This window comes from Macrotis lagotis, chromosome X (assembly GCF_037893015.1).
Source record: "Macrotis lagotis isolate mMagLag1 chromosome X, bilby.v1.9.chrom.fasta, whole genome shotgun sequence".
Lineage (NCBI taxonomy): Eukaryota > Metazoa > Chordata > Mammalia > Peramelemorphia > Peramelidae > Macrotis > Macrotis lagotis.
Window position 1 is genome coordinate 515,321,177 of NC_133666.1, and position 18,897 is coordinate 515,340,073.

At 36.8% G+C, this 18,897-nt stretch overlaps 1 protein-coding gene across 22 annotated transcripts in view; it reads left to right on the plus strand.

Annotated features, from left to right (window-relative positions):
• ATXN1 (ataxin 1) overlaps positions 1-18,897 on the plus strand; it is a 521,647-nt gene that overhangs the window by 276,283 nt on the left and 226,467 nt on the right. For 3 of the 22 annotated variants that reach the window (XM_074207310.1, XM_074207306.1, XM_074207309.1), the window contains one exon: positions 7,437-7,505. The exons of the other annotated variants lie outside the window; for them this stretch is intronic. The gene's annotated coding sequence lies outside the window, so the exon portion shown is untranslated. The remainder of the gene's footprint in view (positions 1-7,436; positions 7,506-18,897) is intronic. 22 annotated transcript variants of the gene reach the window in all.

Sequence of the window (18,897 nt, forward strand, 5' to 3'; positions counted from 1 at the left end):
CAGTAACCAAGCAACTGGGCATGGCCCTAAGCCAGCTGCTCAATCAAAGTGCTATATTTTTGGGTGAAATTGAGAGTTTGCTTTTTGGTAAAGAGGTAAGAGAGGAAATGAAAAATGGACAAAGAAAATCATCTACATTAGAGCCAGCATAGGTCCAGGGTGGCTCCTTGGACTGGATGGGCTACAGTATTTCCTCATCTACATTTTCTCTAAGGCAAAGCTTTTCAAGAGACCCCAAATTCCTACTAAAAGTCCTACAAGTCAATTTCTGGATCCAAGTTAGTGATAACAGAAGGCACATGCTCGTTATCTTTAGAAAGACACTCAGAAACCACAATTCCAATCATGGATACCACATACATATGTACCACATGCATACACAAGTTCATAAAACATATGGTGCTGAGTGCCATTTGGTAATAGAAGAGTGGGCTAGATTCTAAGAGAGATGTTGATATTTTCTTAGGACCAGCATGGAGCTCAGTTAAGTTCAGCAGTTCATGCTGGGTGTTTTGGACAGCGATTTAATAAGATGTACATCGAATCCCTAGTTTACCAGCTAAGCCTAGTCTATGAACAGTTGATGGTATTACTATGAAAAATAAATCTAAGGACTATATCAGCAGGGCTATCATTTTTGCCATTGCTCATTTTTTTCTTGGGTTTTTTTTTTTTTTTTTGCCACAGAACAAGACTATGGCCTACATTATTTCCATGGTATTATCTAGGATACTTTATGGTTCTGAATTTAGAGGATCTAGAGTCAAGCCCTGCTTCTAACTCATCCTGTAATTATGACCTTGTAGAAGGGACTGTGATTTGATGACTTCTTGTGAGATTCTGTCAGGCTCTAATCTTTGATCTGTTTCTATTTTCTCTGCAAGAACTATTGAAAAGCTATTCCAACTGTTAGCTTTGGAAAGAATTCCATGTTGCTGTTCAGTGCTTTCAATCACTATTTTGACCCCAGTCAGGGTTTTCTTACCATGTTGGAGTGGTTTAGCCATTTGCTTCTCCAACTCATCAGATGAGGAAACTGAAGCAAATAAGGTTAAGTGACTCCCCCAGGGCCACACAACTAGTAGATATCTTGGCCATCTAGGTCCATTCCTCTTCTCCATTCTTATCACCTGATTTCCTTGGTAATCTATTTTACTCTCTCCTCTCCACCATTCCTACGCATAGTGCCTCTTAACATTTTTTCTTTATGGGGAAAGAACTTAAACTTTGTTCTTAAATTCTTCTCTGACAGCCCACCTTTTCTAGGGCTGTGTCAACCTTCTTAAGCTGTTTGGCTTGGGGGAGAGTGAGGAAAAGGCTGTGTCTACAATAAATACTTCCCTCCTCTGAATGAGCCAGTACTGCTGAAGTCAGACTGTGATAATACAGTCAGCAGATGGACAGGATGTGCTTTCAGTCATCACTGGGGCAAGGCAGCTCAGTGAGAACAGCACAGTGGGAAATGCATTCCCTTTGCTTCATGGTCAGCCGCCCCTGGATGGAATGCTGACTGTTGTTTTTAAAGTGAAATGGAATCAAGATGAATTGGGGGGGGCAAATATTGACACAGGGATCATTCATTCATTTGAGTAGTTCATTTCAGGTTTACATTTTTTGAGCTACTACTGGTGCTTAGAACTTTATTAGATATTGAAAGGGGGAATAGGCTTCTAATCATGAGTGCTTTCCCCTTCCTCAAGTTACCTTATATTTCCTTAGCTATGTATTTGTTGTATCTCCCTATTAGAATGTCAAGAAGTACTTGCTTGGAGTCTGGGATTGTTGTATTCCCAGTACCTACCATAATTTCTATGTAGTAGGTACTTGATAAATGTTAAATTAAATCATTTTGAATAACCCACGGCATTTTTTGTAATATATTTTCACATACATTTTCCTACCTAATCCTCACAACAAGCAGGGAAGATGGAATCCCAGAATCCCAGAATTGGAAGGAACCCTAGAGCCATGCAGTAGACCTCCTTCCTGAAAGGCAATCCCCTCTTAATTCTCTTCCACAAGTTGTTGTCCAATCCAAGAATGAATGATGGTAAATCTGTAATGGGGTAAATTCCCACTCCAGTGTTGGACAATCTTCATAGTTTTTCATTCTGTGACATTTAAAACATTTGTGAGCTATAACTTCTGAATAATCAGTCATTTTATTAATAATAATAAAATATAATAAAAGGTCAGTGACACTTTTGAATGTCATAGATAATCATGGTGGCAGGCTCACAGCTTATATGCCTTTGGAAGAGGGGATTTCCTGACAATGGTAATCAACTCTGATTTGTTTACAAATAATGAGAGAATGAATAATTTAATGAGAGGGTGGATCTATTCTAATGAACTTTGATCATGTCATTTATTTTTAAGTTATTCCCAATCTTGGGAAATCTATTTAAAGAATTATTCCCACCTAAACTTTAGTAGAACACAATGGCTTCCCTGTGTGGGTTGAGTCTGAACAAGATTGTTAAGAAAATAATCCAATCTTATTATCAATAATATCCTTCAAGAGACTGAATTTGAAATGAAGACTATAGAAAAGGGGAGAACTCTGGATCTCCCCAAATCATTGATTATTAAAAATCATTTCTGTTAAACTACAGTTGACTTCTTAGCACATCTATTTAGGACTTGCCCTTTGGATCCAGTACTAAAAAAAAATAGTTCTTTTTCAAATGATAGTCCCTCAGATCCTAGAATTCAGATATTATTTCTCTAGTCTTAACATCCCCCAGTTCCTTCAACTGATTCTTTTTGTTCCCACAGCCTTTCATGACCTAGCCCCTTCTTCTCTTTCCTAATCTTACTCCCCTTCCTGTCCTCTGAGATCCGATGACTCTGGCTCCTTGCTGTTCCTCTCACATAATATTCTACCTACCTGCTTTGGAGTCTTTTCACTGGCAGAGCCCATGCCTAGAACCCTCCCCCCTCCTCATCTCCTCCTCCTGGTTTCTTTGGCTTCCTTCAGGTGTCAGCTAAGGTTACACTTCTACAAGAAGTCTTTCATAGTCTTCCTTAATTTTAATGTCCTCCCTCTGTATACATCTTATCTGTGAATAGTTGTTTGCATGTTGTCTCCATTAGTCCTTGAGCTCCTTGTTTGTTTCTTTGTATTTTTGTTTTGTTTGCCTTTCTTTTTGTTATCAGAGCTTAGTAACAACAATACATAGGTTATTATATTCAATCCTGTTTGGCTCTTCATCACCCTCATGAACCATAGTGCATCAGTATTGTCCATGGGGATTTCTTGGCAAAGATATTGAAGTGGTTCACTATTTCTTTTCCAATGGATTAAAGCAAACAGAGGTAAATGACTTGCTCAGAGTCACACAGTTGGAAAGTGTCTGAAATCAGATTTGAACTCTGTTCTTCTTGACTCCAGGCTAACATTCTCTGTGTATACACTGAGCCACTTAGCTGCCTCAACCTGGCAGCCTGGTTTTTTAATAAAAATGCCAGGTAATTGATACACCAAGGAGGTCAAGGACAGTGAGAAAATTCCCCTATATACCAAGATATTCAGCACAGTGCTATTTATAGCAGGAAAAAAAAACTCCATAGGTTTCCATGGAGTGGGTAATAGCTGAACAAATTATAGTATGTGAATATAATAGAATTCTACTGCAGTCTAAGAAATGACAGATTTGGAGAATCCAAAGAAACCTAAAATGACTGGTATGAATCTAAGCTGAACCGGGGGGAAAATATTCAATGACTGTAACAATATAAATAAAAGAACACCAAAATTAAGCTGACATTTGAATGGCTTTGGACAAATTCTTTGATTTCTCGGGACCTCAGTTTTCTCTCATCTGTAAAATTAGGGGGTGGAATAGATGATCTTTAAGATCGCTTAGAGGAATCTTTGGAATTTGGGAGCTATGATCCAGTTATGACCAGTTTTGTTCCTGAAGAGCTGGGCTGAATTTTTTGGGAGAAAAGGTGACTGTATAACACAATTATATGTGCTTAATACATTGGTTTGTTTCACAGATCATTTTCTGTTACAAAGAAAAGTTCACAGGTGGTTATTGGGGAAAGTATATTTACATAGAAATTACTCTGATAAACAGAAAGCATCGATAAAACTTTGATGTAATAAAGAAATAATGTGATTATAAACACAAACATACATATGTACTTATATACCCATACAAGTAATGTGTGCATAAGTACATACACATGAAATATGTACAGTTTTAAGCTCAAGCTGAGGCTGGTAGAACTGTGAATTAGTCCAAACATTCTGGAAAAGTTTGGAATTATGTAAGACAAATTACCAAGCTGTTTTTACCCTTTGACTCACAGAACCACTAATAGACATTTCTATATCTGTAGATTTATATATTTGTCTATATCTATATCTATATCAATCTATGGACATAGACATAGACATATAGACATAGACATAGACATAGACATAGACATAGACATAGATACAGACAGATAGAAACAAAGACATAGATATAGACATAGACGTATAGACATAGACATACAGACATAGACACAGACAGATATAGACATAGTCATAGTCATAGACAGACATAGACAGACATATAGACATAGACATATAATCACAGACACATAGACATAAATATAGACATAGACAGATATAGACATAGACATATATCCATAGACATATAAACATAGACACATACATATATAGACATAGACATATACACATAGACACAGACAGATATAGACATGGATATATAGACAGATATAGACATAGACATAGATATAGACATAGACACAGACAGATATAGACATAGACATAGATATAGATATGGACATAGACATAGACATATAGACATAGACATAAATATAGACAAAGACAGATATAGACTTATAGACATAGACACAGACAGATATAGACATATACATAGAAATAGACAGACATATACATATAGATATATAGACATAGATTTAACATAGACAGACATAGGCATAGACATAAAGACATAGACATAGACATATAAACATAGACACAGACAGATATAGATATAGACATAGACAGACATAGACATACCATATAGATGTAACCATAGACAGACATAGACATATAGACATAAATACAGACAGATATAGACATCAACATAGACATAGATATAGACATAGACATAGACACAGATATAGACATAGACATATAGACATGGACACAGACATAGACAGATATAGACATAGAAATGGACATAGCCATAGACATATAGACATATATATAGACAAAGACATATACATATACACATAGACATAAACATAGACATAGATAGACATAGACATGTAGACAAAGATACTGACAGATATAGACATAGACATATAGACATAGACACAGACAGATATAGACATAGACATATACATATAGACATAGACATAGATATAGACATATAGACATAACATAGAGAGACATATACATATAGACATAGACTCAGACAGGTATAGACATAGATATAGACATAGACATAGACACAGACATATAGACATGGACATATAGACACAGACACAGACAGATATAGACATAGATATAGACATAGACATAGACAGTCATAGACAAACATAGACAGAGACATATAGACATAGACACAGACAGATATAGACATATAGACATAGATAGACATATAGACATGTGGACATAGACACACAGATATGGACATTGACATATAGACATAGACACAGACATAGATATAGATATAGACATATAGACATAGATATAGACAGATATAGACATAGGTACCAAGAAGATCAAGGATAGTGAGGAAGTTCCCCTATATACCACGACCTTCAGAACAGTGCTATTTATAGTGACTGTCCTATATACTATATACTGTAGTGCAGTGGTCACCTCGTGCTGAGATAGATATATTATATACAAAGGAGATCCATCTGGTCCTCATTTCATTGGTGACTTGCAACTACCTAGCCTCATGAGGTCAGGTAAAGTTTAGAAACTCTGCTCTTTCATTTTCTTCCTTTATAAGTCATGTCTTTCTTGGCTGCCACAGTGCTCCATGAACTCTGTCTCCTCTGAACTTCTTGAGCACTTCTCGCCTCCATCCTTCATTGATGACCTATAATGTCATTTATTATTTTCATTATTGATCTGGAATGCCTCCCCAACTCTCTTTTTGGAGAGTCATGCCATATAAATAAAATGTTAGTTCTTGGACATGCCATCCCAACTGAGGGCAGAGGATTTGTCTTCTATCTCTCTGTATTTGAGGTACCCAGCAATGGACAATAAGGTGCAAAAGTCTGTTTATAGACATTTGTTCATGTTAGTATGATAGTTTTATTGATACCTCATCTCCCTATCTAGCAGGAAAATTTTGAGGACAAAATGAGAATATTTGTGAAAATGCTTTAATTATCTTTTGGAGGCAAAAGATAAATTTCAGGTGCTATCATTTTGAAGTGTATTATAAATGATAGGACAATGTGTTAATGTTCATGGAATCTGCAGGCAGCTAGGTGATGCAAGGTGCAGAGTCAGGAAGACCTGAGTTCAAATTTGACCTCACATACTTAATATTATCAAACCTTGGGCAAGTGACTTAACCTCTGGCTGCCTCAGATTTCACAACTATGAAATGGGGCTGATAATACTTCTATTTTCCAGAGTTGTAGTAGTAAAGATAAAGTAATATTTGTAAAGCACATTGCAAATTAAAAGGCTATATAAATCCTAGCTATCATTGATGGAGTAACTAAGTGACATAGTAGGTAGAATACTGGGCTGGAAGTCAGGAAGATCTGTGTTCAAATCTAGTCTCAGACATTTACTAACTGTTTGACTCTGGGCAAATCTCTTAACCCAGTTTGCCTCATTTTCCTCATCTGTAAAACGAGCTGGAGAAGGAAATGGTAAGCCACTCCAGTATCTTTGCCAAGAAAACCCCAAATGGGGTCATGGAAAGTCGGGTGCAGTTGAGACGACTGAATAACAATTATTATGTTATCGAATATTTGGAGGATTTGGAAGTTTCCCTAGTGGTCATCTAGTCCAAACCATGTCCTAAAAAATTCTCTCTAGAATATAAAGGTAAAGTGTTCATCTCAACCTTTGCTTGGAAGCTTCTGGACACAAATCATTTAAGAAATTGGTCCTTCTCAATTGGCCTTCCTCAGTAATGCTGCCTAGTGAGGCATAGTGTGCTAGATGGCCTAAAAAGGTGTCAGTAATGCCATTGCAGCTATCTTTTTAATTTCTTGCATTATTAAATGTACTGAAACCATTAATAAGTCTCGCTTATTAACTTGTGTGAATTTGTTGACTTTTATATTATCCAATTGACTTATTTTTAAGCATGATGTGCTTCTTATCACTTTCTGAAAACATCTGCATTCTTATGTGTCAGTACTGAGAAGAACGGTTATGTTCCATCTGATTCATGTTGATGTAGTGACTCTGACTTCCCTCTCCCTTTCAGGCTCCTGGGAATCTCCCTGTTGGGCTGAGAGTACCTTTATCTAATGCTGTCATCTGAAGTCCCATTCTGGTGTGTCTTCCTAATATTAACTTACAATTATAATATGTGTCATATTATAGGCATCATTCAATGACTGGTGCCTTAGTTTCATTAAATTTGCTGACATCAGTTTACTTTTCAAGGGGATCCCTCCTGGGAAAATATAATGAGAATTAAAGGACAATACCTGAGGGCCACTCTTCCTTATAGCACCTTGGCTTCTAGGGATAATGGATTCAAACTAAAACCAGATACTACAGATGTTCGCCTCCTCCAAGTTCACATCCAAATGTATTGTAGCTGATTGAGGAAGTTGCTCCAGAAAACAGCATCCTCCAGCTTTTTCGAATCTCAGTGTTGTAGCCCAATCTCTTTTTAAATCTAAAACTCTTACAGCTAAGAGGGTGGAAAAACAAGACTATGTATTTAACAGGTGGGCAAATAAAGACCTCTCTCCCTACAAAAAGGCTTACAGCTTCTCTTGCCCCTTGAACACAGTCAGGAAATGCAAACCAGACCGTCCAGGTAGTGTTTTTTGTAATCATCCTCAGTTTCTGTGCAATAGCCAATCAAAATGTGCCTCTTTTTCATGAAGGAGGCATATATCAAAGTAGACCTGTACATACTCTGAAGTCTACTTGGTATTTAAATAAAAATAGCATGCTGACCCCATTGGCCAGTCCCTCTGGTAGACCTGCAATTCACTTAAATACAATTTTGTGTGTTTTATTTGATTATACATCTATATAACCCATATCGGATTGTTTACCATCTAAAGGAGGGGGAAAGAAAGAAAGAAAGAAGGAGAGGATTTGGAACTTTTAAAAACTATTAAAATTGTATTGGTGAAAAAAATATGATTTTAAAAAAGCTATTTCAACAGCAGCAGCAGCAAATTCACTGTAAAGGACTAATTGGCATGTCTTCATATCCTGTGCTTTGGGAGTATATTATTTTTATAGTCAGAGAACTTCAAATATGCTTTTGAATTCATTGTTTCCTCATGGACTTCTTAAGTTTTAGTCAGTGAAGCATTCTGTTTTTCCAAAGTTATTCTTCTTTCTCCCTCTTTTTATATCTGTTACTAAAACAATAACCACAGTCAGCACAGGAAGCTTATTTGGTTGTAATGTTTTTAAGGGCCTGCTATATGTACTAAGAAAGGTAAAAGCATTATTTTGTTCGATCTTTACAACAACCCTGGGAAGTAAATAATGTCATTATCCTCTTTTTACAGATGAGGAAACTGAGGCAAAGAAAAGTTAAGTGACTTGACCAAAGTCACACTGCTAATGAATGTCAAATCTGGACTCAGGTCTTCTTATTCCAGGTTCTGATATCTCTCCACAGGGCCCCTAGCTGCCTTTTTTTTGGAGAATTAGGAAGTTATTAATGTCAATTGTTACCAACTGTGACCCTGGAATGGGGGGGGGGTGTCTAGGGGAAAAATAATTGAGACCGTAAGTCAAGTACATTAATGAAAAGGGCCCTTTTTTATTAAGAGTCTACTATGGTCTCTTTTGGATAATTGCTATTTTCAAATGCTTAAAAAAGTCTGTTCATGTGTGGGAGGGCAAAGACTTATTTTCAATGGTCAGAGTAGAGAACTGAGAGCATTGAGTATCTATTGGACAGGTGTAAATTTGAGCTTAGAATTAAAGGAAAGGAGGAAAATATGATTTCTTAATAGTTGAGAATTTTCTACAAGTATAATATGTTTCCTCAGGAGCAGTTGTTGCAGGTTCTTAACTCATGGTACATTCAGGTAAAGTGGAGAATGACCCCTCTGATGGGGTTCTTGCTTAGATAAGGGAAAGAAAAGCTGACCTTACCCAGCAAACTTTATTTATTGAGTTCCATATGTGAGATATGGACTTAATAAATCACCTAGCCTGTGTTTAGACCTTCCACTTAACTCTGGATAATTCAGAATAGAACATAGAATAAATAATCCAGAAATAACTTTTAGCCTTCATAAATGCATCAAATAATTGGTTTTGATGGATTCATTTTCCTAAGTCAGCTTTCTTCCTCATTATGCATCATATGTATGTACATTATGCATTATGTGTATAATGAATTCTTTTTTATTCCTATATATATATATATATATACACACACACACACGTGTGTGTGTGTGTGTGTGTGTGTGTGTGTGTGTGTGTGATGCTTTATTTTCATTTGAATCAAATCTGCAAAGATTAGACCTTGAGTTCTCTGTTGGGAATATCTTCCCTCTCTTGGACCTCATAAACTGTTTTGAATCTTTATAATGCACTTAATGTAATATTTCATATAATATGATATTATTGCTGTTATTTAGTTGATTAATCATGTCTAATTCTTTGTGATCCTATTTAAGGTTTTCTTGGAAAAAAATAACAGAGTAGTTTGACATTTCCTTCTCTAGCTCATTTTATAGATAAGGAACTGAAACAGACAAGCATTAAGTGACTTGCCCAGGTGTCTGAGAACAGATAACTCAAGTTCTCCTTCAGGCCCAGTACTCTGTTCACTGTACCACCTTACTGCCATATATACATATACATATATATACATATATACATATATACATATATACATACACACACACACACACACACACACACACACACATATATATATATATATATATATATATATATATATATATATATATATATATATATGCTGTATCAACATCCCCCTACTAGACTGAAAACTATATGAGAGTGGGACCACACTTGACTAAATTTATATCTCCTCCCAGTATATGCTTTTATTTATTTAATATATATATATTAAATTAATTGGACCACAGTGGGTAAAGAGCTGTGTTAGACTGGCATGAAGGGTATAGGGATGGGCAATGATTATAAAATATGTGACTACCTTCAAGAATTTTGCTAACCAGTTGGGCAAGTAAGGCATTGAATTCATGAGAAATTTAAACAAAAACAAAATTGTTAAATGTTTGGAATATATAGACAATGATTGTAAATTTTTTTTAAAAAGAACTATTATTGAAGATTATTGTGATTTAGAAAGATTTTAGTGGAAGACTGAACTTGACTTGAATAATAGAAAATATAGCTTAGGAAGAGAAAAACATATTTGAGGGAAGGTGGAATTAAGGAGTGATGGGAAGTAGTGAAAATAAAGACAATGAGGCAGGAAATTCTAAGAAATGTTTGTTGGGGTGGGAGGAGGATAGCAAAGAATGTTTAGCAGACCAGTTTGGCTTGTCTGAATGGTTCCCAAAGGGAAAAAAATAAGAAACAATACTGGAAATCTAGGAAGGGCCAAACTTTGGAGGACCTTGAATTTATAGCCTCAGTGGTTTTGGACTTGTGTAGTGGAAGTAGCCACTGGAAATTAAGGGATCTTGGTTTCAGTCCCATTTCTGCCACTGACCAGTAAGGCATTCTCTAGACACTTTTCCCCATCTGTAAAGTGAGACTAGATGGCATGATCTCTCTCAGGTTCCTTCTATTCCTTGATATTATGATCTTATCATTCGATTTCCTTGAAAATTACCTTCATTAAAAAAAGTAAAAAAAAAAAAGAAAATTGTCATCTTACCTTGGTCCTCTAGAGAAACTGAAATTGTTTAAAATATGTACATCCCCCCATCCCCAACTATTGAGAGTTTATTGAATAATCCAGAGGAAGCATGTATCCTCAGGTTGCTAAGGGATGAATCTCTGCCTGTGATCCTTGAAATTGAGCTAGAGAAGAATTGTTGAATGCAAGTCGAAAGATTATTATTTTTTTTCCCTCTGCTGCTACTACACATTGCTTTCTGATCAAACCGGGGAACCCAATTTTGATTTCAGAGAAAATTGACAGAATTTCATTGGATTGAAGGAAGGGAAGGGAAGCAAAAACCTTATTGCTTTCATATTTTCGTTTACAACTGCTGGCTATGTTGTCTACGATGGCAAGAGGAAGTGCAATGAGAAAAGCAACAGTCATTTGTAGTTTGCAGCCAGGACAAGGAATCTAAACTGAGTTGCTCAGGTTTCCTGTGATTGGGGCATGCCCTGAAGCCTCAACTCTCCCTCTTTCCTCCACACAAAATTCCTTATAGGATTATGGAACTAAAATGACTACACTTGGAGCAAGAAAGATTCTATCTCTCTAACTCTCTATTTTCCTTTCACTGCTTCCTTACCCTTTTGGGGAATGAAGTGGGGGGGGGGGGGTTACCAGCCCTCAAGGGTTTCTCCTGGCCGGGACCTTAGGGAGGCACCATAGATGGGACAGGAGAGGTGGGGAAAGGAGATGGCTCCACGTTCTTGTCCTGCCTGGATGTGGGAGTACCAATACTTTTCTTGAAATTCAGTTTTTTCTTGTCCAGAGCCCTGATCTCTTTCCACAGCATTCTCCACTGAGCAAAGGGGAAGGGAGCTTTGTCTTTCTGACTGAGCTCCTATGAAACTTGCCCTTTAACATATCAACGAAATCACCTGGCTTTGTGAGATTAACTTATAAGGGCTTTATTTGCAATGGCTCCAGAGGAGAAGATGCTATCTCTTTCTTGAGGACACGTGTATTTAAACCAGAGGCCAGTCTATTTTTAGGCCTTATAGAGTTGTGTTGTAGGAAGAAGGTGGAGGTCGATGTTTAATGCTTTGTTCCTCATTTGCTATGGTTTCAAACACAGTTTCCCAGTAGTACAGGAGGCTTAAAGAAAAAAAATCCAAATCTCTATTGATATGTATAATCTTTTGATGTACTTTTCTCGGAAAATAAAGCAGGAAAAAGGTTTCAGTGTAAGCTAGCCAAAGGATCTTGGGTCTTTTGATCACTTTCCATTAGCATTAAACAGTAATCTCTGTCCTGTTAGATTTTGTTTAAAAGGAAGTTCACTGTTTAATGAAGATAAACATTTTGGTTGATATTTAATATGTCTTCGCAAGTTAAGGGCTGAAAGGATTCAAGCTCAGAACTGAGCTCCGCTGGCAGATACACCTTCTTTGTGTGAGGAGAATTTTGAATGTCCTACACCTCTTATCAGCAAGTGGCCAAAATATAGAAATATGCTTACCCAAAAGAAAAATAAAAGGGAAAAGAAAACAGTGTAACTGAGAGAGAAGTTTGCTTAGAATCTCTCCATATCCCATTATGAGTCATTCAGGCATGACCAGGGGTCATTCAGTCAGGTCTTGATTTTTGTCACCCAGTCCTGGGATCAGAAGATGTCTGAGTGTGAGGGTGCACAGAATGAAGTGACAGGGTCATTCCTAAAAAGTAGTGGTGAGTTTGGTTTTTTTCAACTGTGATTGGGTAGGTTGGGGCTAGGAAAATTGTTATAATTGTGCTTGGAACATATCCTGAAGCTGATGGTGGTTCTGCTGGCTTTACTGTGTTTGAGAGAAGGTCCAACTGGTTTGGGCTGATGGTCGCCATGGCTTTCTATGGAAAACACATCAAGAAGGTGCATCATGTTGGGATTCTTTGCAAACTTTTCTATCCTTTTTGTCTGAGTATGGCCTAGATTTCTTTAATACCTCTTTGGCATATTCATAGGGAAGAAGCTTCTAAGAATGAAAGCAGTCCTTTACACATTACAAAAAATTTCCTTCACAATGACTCTGTGAGGTGTAATTATTAATGTTTCCACCCTTATAGATGAATAAATAGAGTCAAATGAGTTAAGAGGTCTGCTAACATTCACACAATTAATAAATGCTGGAGGCAGGACTGAAGCCCAAATTTTCTAACTGCAAAAGTCATCTACTACCATCCTCACAAGTCTCTTACAAGTAGATAGACTACCTCACTTCCAGTACAAGGAACTCACTGCTTCTAACTTCCACACATTGACTCTCTGCACACGTTACTTCTATTAATATAGCCTCAGATTGCATTAGTTCTTTTGGTTGCCACATAACATCCTTGTATATACAGTATTTAATAACTATTCCCCATTGATCTCCTTCAACTAAAACTCCAAGATTTTTTTTCAAATAAAATGACATTTTAGCCATGACTTATCACTCTCTACTTATGAACTTGATCTTTTGAACCCACATGCAAGACCTTATCTTGTTAGCTGTAACTCATCATTCCAGGGTATTGACCTCTTCCTCCCATTCAGTGAGAAAATCTGATATATCTCTTACTGATGATTGTGGCCATATAAAAGTCATTGATAAAAATGTAGGATGGAACAGGGACTTTATGAAATAAGAAATGGACACAAGACAGTAAAATAGAGAAAAACTACTTTGTTCTTAGTTTAAAACTCAGAGTTTCCCTGGAGGTAAAGAATGATTTGAGAGGCCCTGTTTTCACATTACACAAATCCCTAGTTCTCTAATCATAATAAATTCCATCTGTAGCTTCAAATTATTATAGCAAATTGTGTCTTCTGAGAGAGTTGCATATAAGACTGTGCTCAAAAGACAAATTGGGTCTTCTGAGGAAAGGGAGTTATAGATGAATACTGTGCTCTGCAAGAATCTCTAATATTAGCTTTAGTGGCATTCATAAGGGAGGGAGTTATTGCAGTAATAACAGCCCCTCTCCAAATCTGAGATGGAGGAGAAGGCCTTTGTGTTTTATTGCCAATTAACACCTCATTTCCTTGTAGCATCAGACCTGGTGAGTATAACTTAGAGATTGGTAGGGCCTGTTGAGGGGAGAGGTGGGGCACTTGAAGAAGACAGGCTAGACATTTTAGTCTTATGTTGAAGAGGCTTCACCAATTAGGGCAGAAACAGTCAATCAGTTAGCCAACAATCATATCAAAAACCTGTTTGGAACAAATTCCTGTGATAGGCTTTTGGAATATAAAGGCAAATACATATATATGAATCCCTTCTCCTCAAAGGTACTTATCTTCTTTAGAAGGAAACAATATTTATATTTAAATCTTTGCTTGAAAAGAGATAGGACTAGAAGGGTTTTGTTTGTTTGGTTTTTTAGGTTTTTGCAAGGCAAATGGGGTTAAGTGGCTTGCCCAAGGCCACACAGCTAGGTAATCATTAAGTGTCTGAGACCAGATTTGAACCCAGGTATTCCTGACTCCAAGGCTGGTGCTTTATCCACTATGCCTCCTAGCCGCCACCTAGCCACCCCCTAAAAGTTTATTTTCAGTGATGTATCGAACTCTCATTTGGGGTGGCTAGGTGGCACATTGTATAAACTGCTAGGCCTGGAGTCAGGAAGATCTGAATTCAGATCTAGCCTCAGACACCCTTACTAGCTGTGTGACCCTGGGCAGGTCACCTTGTTTGCCTCAGTTTCTTCATCTGCAAAATAACTGGAGAAGAAAATAGAAAACCACTGCAGAATCTCTGCCAAGAAAACCCCAAATGAGATCATGACATGACTCAAATGATGGAAAAACAAAAGTCTCAGTAGTATGTGTCAGAATTGACTATTATTATTGGCTATATTAATAGAAGTAAAGTGTGTAGAGAGAAGGAACTGTTCTATTTGCCCTCTGCCCTGGTGGAATTAAACCTAGGTCCTCCTGGTTCTGAATCCAGTTCTTTATCTTCTGTGCTGAACTTCTCTCCATAAAATAGCTCCATATAAAATCATCACTAAATAATTATTACACACTACAAGATAATTGAGAGGGGAGGCACTAGCAGCTGGGGAGTGTTCCTCTTGCCATGGTATTTGATCTGAGCTTTGAAGGAAAGCAGTGGAGTCTAAGAGGGAGAAATGTGGAGGGAGAACATTCTAAGCATCAGAGGCAGCCTTGGCTAGGGCAGAGATGAGAGAAGAGAGGGCACTGTAAGGAATAGCAAGAAGCTATTGTATGGTATGACTGAATTAAAGGGTATGGGATAAAGCTGGAAAGATAAGTTAGATCCAAATTGATTGGAGAGGGAGAAACAAGGTAGGGAGACCAACCAGGAGGCTAGTACATTAACAATCATTCAATTTTTACATTGGCTGTAAAATGACCAACCAATCTTGGGCTAGTACTTCCTGATATTTCCTTCTTACTTACTCTGTTGAGCTCTCTTTTCTCTCCCACTGCTACATTCTAGGGCATATCTGGGAGAAAATGTTCAATTGAAAGTCATGGTGGTTTTTTTTTAAGGGTAGAAGCTAAGGAAGCACATTGAAGTTTCTGATCAGTAGTGGTGGTGGTGGTGGTGGTGGTGGTGGTAGTGGCAAAAGCAGAAGCAGAAGCAAAAGCAAAAGATTACTACTGCTACAACAGGGATAGTACAAAGGGAAAGACTCATTGTATACAATGAAGAAAAGGAGGTGACTCACTTGAATGAAATAGAGTATATCAATAATAGCTGGCTGGACTGGCTTGGCCTCTTTACAAGCTTATTCATGCTAATGGAAATCCTGAATATGCTGATAGCAAAAACAAGTTGTGACTTATTCCTGTGTTTACCTTCAGTCAGAGAACCATAGAAGAGTCAGATGGGACAGTTACTCTTTAAATAAATACAGAAAGCCATCATTTGCTTTTAAATAGCCAAATGATAGCTATTTTCCTCCTTTGCTATATAACCCTTTGAGTATGAAACCATTTATTCTCTGCCTTTTCCCATTGAAATAATGAGCCTGCTTCACTGTTTTGTGATTTCTAGACCATCATTTCCCCTTGAGATTGGTGGACTTCAGCTGCTAGGTGGTTAAATGACTAGGTGATGCAATGGATAGAACACTGGACTTAGAGTTGGGAAGTCCTGAAATCAAATATGTCTCAGACACTTGTCAGCTGTGTGACCTTGGACAAGTCCCTAAATCTCTCTGTGGCTTAGTTGGTTCATCTGAATACTGAGGATATTGTTGTGAATATCAAATGAGAATAAGGTGCTTTTGTCATAGGTCTTTGTGGTTGGGTTGCTTTGATCATGACTCTTTTTTGACCCTATTTGAGGTTTTCTTGGCCAGAATTCTAGAGTAGTTTGATATTTCTTTCTCCAGTTTATATGACTGATGAGGAACTGAGGCAAACAGGGTTAAGTGACTTGCCCTGGGTCACACAGTTAGCAAATGTTGGCAGCTGGATTTGAACTTGGGTCTTCCTGACTCCAGCACTGGGGCTCTAGCCACTATACCACCTAACTACCTTTAAAGAACTATATAAATGAAAGTTATTTCATTATGTGAGACAAAAGGAAGGCTATTCAACTCAAAAAATGACTTGAAAAGCTATCTTTCTCTTAGAGAATAGACATTCAAAAAATTATCTTTCAAAATTTTAGGTTTCTATTTTTGCTCTTTAACCATTTTCCTTTATTAAGCCTTTAATTGAACCCTTTTTTTAGTGGGTTTTTTTTTTTTAGTTTTTGCAAGGCAATGGGGTTAAGTGGCTTGCCCAAGGCTACACACCAAGGTAATTATTAAGTGTCTGAGGCCGAATTTGAACTCAGGTACTCCTGACTCCAGGGCCAGCACTCTATCCACTGTGCCACCTAGCTGCCCCCGAACCCTTTATAATAAAAAAGAAAAAATGATTTAAGCAAAACCAATTGGCCCAGGGACCATGACTGACCATTCACATATATACATATATATATATATATATATATGTATATATACATATATACATATATATATACATAATCTATATAATCTGTGGTTTCCTGTCTCCCTACTGTGATGTGAGATTCTTCTTTATCAGTTATCTGTTCAGTGTTGAATATCTTTTAGTACTATTATCATTTATATTATTGTAGTTATTGGGCATTATTCTCTTGGTCCTGTCCATATCATTTTTAATACAATCATAGGTTCTTAGACTTAGAGCTAGAAAGGACTTCAGAGGTCATTGAATCTAACTCCCTAAATTTACAAATGAATAAACTGAGGTATCAGGGAGATGGGAGCAAATTGATTTGACTAAGACTACCAAGGCATTACATCCTCAGAGTTCAAATCTAACATTCTTTGCATTGTCATTCTGCCTTCAAATATTGCTCTATTCCTCTGAATTAATACTTCCTCACATTCATATCCAACAATTTGTTCAGTCATCCCCTATCTTGTAAGTATCTATTTGGTTTCTAGCTTTTTGTGACTACTAAAAGTACTGCTGTGATTATCTTGGTACATAGAGAATCTTTCTGTCATTGATCTCAGTACACTCTATCCTCAACAAAAGGATCATTGAGTCAAGAACATGTTGACATTTCTCCCATAATTGTAAAATGTTTTCCAGAATCCATTCTAGAATTGTTTGACCAATTCATAGCCCAAGCAACCTGAAGTATAGTTGAGTGAAAGGTTTTCCATAGCCCCTCGATGATAGGTTTTTGTTGATGTTGTTTATTTTGTCAAGAAATTTTCACCATCTTTTGCTGTTCAAGATAAAACCTGAGAGTTGTCTTGATTTGAATTTCTTTTCTTATAGATTTGAAGCATTCTTTCAGATATGACTGCTGTTATTTACACATCTACTGAAATTGTTCAAATGGGATATATCATAACCTATATAGGATCAGAGATACAGAGTTTGAAAGGATCTTAGAGGCTATCAACTCTACTCTCTGTTTAATTTTATACATAAGGAAATTAAGGACAGTCTAGTGGATTCAAAATATTTCTTACTGCCAGTGTCATTGATTTCTTTGGAACTGAGGCATAAATATTATCATTATAAAATGGCTACAGAATATTAACAAAAATGAAGAATTTGTAGTATTTCCAAGAACCAAGTATCCTGCATGAAAGGTCTTCTTGACAACAGGTTAGTTTTCTCCTGAGCTTTATAGAAAATCAAATTGTGGTTAGATATCTACTTTGCAATTTTTAGAATTGGTTTGCAAGATCAAAAAGATGTGAAAGGTTGATATAGCATCCCAGTAATTTTGTTTTCAAAATCCATCTGTTGAGTTCTAGTTCATGCCTGTTTTCATGTTCAGAAATATGAGAAAGGATTATGAACAAAACATTTGAGATAAGGGAAAATCTATTTTGGACAAAGTGTTGATCAAAAGACTTCCAGAGAAGGGAAAATCTTCCAAAAAATCTTCTATCTTAGCAGCCAACCTGACCATGAGGAAATCTTATTTCCTACAAACTCAATTCATTGACCTACCCAAATGATCAAATTTCAGCCTCCAAATAAGAACAATGGAGAAATGTACTTTAGAGCTCACATTCGACTTATGTTAGATAATTAGAGAGGACTCCCTTAGTCTTGTCAGGGTGAATTACCTAATCATGTTTTTTGCAATCTTTGCAGTGTACCCCAGGAAAAATTCATCTCTACCTCTTCAGTGTTGCCTTTGCTTATTCCTTTATTCTAACTTAAGGACTGGATATATTAATCTATAATAATAGCTTGTATTTATACAGCACTTTAAATTTTGCAAAAGCAATTAACATATATCATTTGATCCCCACACTACATCTGAGAAGTAGCTCCTAGTTTTATCCCTGTTACCTGTTTTACAGATGACAAAAATTGAGGCAGTTGGAGGTTAAGTGAGTTGCCCTGGGTTGTGCAAGG